General features: G+C 41.5%; 1 protein-coding gene across 2 annotated transcripts in view; it reads left to right on the top strand.

Moving 5' to 3' along the window:
- Nucleotides 1–1839, top strand: part of Nfatc3 (nuclear factor of activated T cells 3) — an 80564-nt gene that overhangs the window by 48610 nt on the left and 30115 nt on the right. The window lies entirely within an intron of this gene.

The raw sequence follows: 1839 nt of genomic DNA, 5'->3' as shown, positions 1-1839 counted from the left end.
TATTTTAAATAGTCTTTCACCGAACCTGGAGCTCATTGCTGGCCAGGAAGCCCCCAGGATTTTCCTCTCTCTGTCTTCCCATTGCTGGAATTGTGTGCCAGTGCCACTGTGCCCAGGTGGGTGTCATGCTTATGCAACAAGCACATACTGACAGAGACATCTCTGCGGCCCTTTAGGTTTGGGGGCGGGGGGGTTGTTTTTTTTTTTTGGCCTTCTTTGAGACAGGATTTCCCTGTAGCCCCTGCTGGCCTGGAACTCACTAATGTAGACCAGGCTGGCCTGGAACCCACTAGAGATCCACCTGCCGTGCCACCATACCTGGCTAGCCCTTTAGTTTTATTTGATGTGTTTTTTGTTTGTTTCTTTTTGGACTCCACTATTACATGTGATTTTCTGAGAATTGCTTTTTTCAGTTGCTAATCTTGATATTATGAGGTTGATCCACATATTTCTTGACTTTTTGACTGAGATCAAGGACAAGAATGATCTTTTTAAAAAATACATTTTATATACTATTTTTATTTTATATGTATGTGTGTATTACCTGCATGTATGTAAGTGCACTCATGTCACCCATAGAGGTCAGAAGAGGGCAGGGTGTTGGATCTCCTGGATTTAGAGTTATGGATAGGACAGTTGTTAGCTGCCATGTGGGTGCTGGGAACCGAACATGGGTCCCCTGCAGTGTAAAAACAGGACCCAGGTTTAGTTCTTAGCACGCACCTGGCAGTTAACAACTATCTGTAACTCCAGTTCCAGGGATCCAATGCCCTCTTCTAGCCTCTGGGCATTACATACCATAGTGCACTTACTGGCAGGCAAAACACCCATACACATAAAATAAAAATAAAATAAGGGGCTGGAGAGGTGTCTCAGCAATTAAGAACACTGGCTGTTCTTGTAGAACACCCAGGTTTGAATCCCAGCACCCACATGGCAGCTAACAGCTGTCCGTGACTCCAGTTCCAGGGGATCCGACAGCCTGTTCTGTCCTCTGCTGGCATTGCGCGACACAGGTGCACTTACTTACCAGCAGGCAATACACTCATACACATAAAATAAAAATAATTTAAAAAGTAAATAAATAATAAGGTGGTTGGGCTTGGTCGTCCATGCCTTTAATCCCAGCACTCGGGAGGCAGAGGCAGGTAGATCTCTGTGAGTTTAAAGCCATCCTGGTCTACATAGTGAGTTCCAGGCCAGCTGGGGTTACAGGGAGCCCCTGTCTCAAAAAGACCGAAAAAAAAAAAAAAGTAAATAAATAAAAATAAATTAAAAAATGGTGCTTTGAACTTTGAATTTTCCTGATACAAGGTTAATACAAACCATTCATATTTCTTTTTAATACGGTATCTAGTCTTATCCTTGCATATTTTTTCCATTGGGTTGTTTTTTCATTTTCTTACTGTCTTAGAGGAATTCTTCACATATTCTGAATATCAAAGTAAGTTGGGAAAGTACCCCTCCTTTTTCCACTCTTTGAACTTGTTTGTTTGCTAGTTTCTGTTGCAGAGCAGCAGTTATTTTCCAAATATGGAATTAGTGCCTGGTGAGGAAGTGAGTTTCATATTACTTGAATTGCACAAACAAAAGTTGGCAATCACCTGCTGGGGTGCTTTTAGAGGGCTTTCAAACACCAGTTGAATAGGTTATTAGGATGAACTCTGAGTTTTCTATGAACCTGGGTTGCTTAAGGAGGCCTTTCTCCCATTATTCTCCATTACTATGTTTTCTTAAATTTTTTTCTGTTTTAAACTTGCATTCTTTGTGCATTTCATACAATATATCTAAATCATATTTAGACCCCAGGTTCCTCTATCTGCACTTCCCATAGCCCCT

This window comes from Nannospalax galili, unplaced genomic scaffold (genome assembly GCF_000622305.1).
Source record: "Nannospalax galili isolate Female #2095 unplaced genomic scaffold, S.galili_v1.0 scaffold410, whole genome shotgun sequence".
Classification (NCBI taxonomy): domain Eukaryota; kingdom Metazoa; phylum Chordata; class Mammalia; order Rodentia; family Spalacidae; genus Nannospalax; species Nannospalax galili.
The sequence above is the reverse complement of the archived record's forward strand: the minus strand, read 5'-3'. Positions and strand labels throughout refer to the sequence as shown.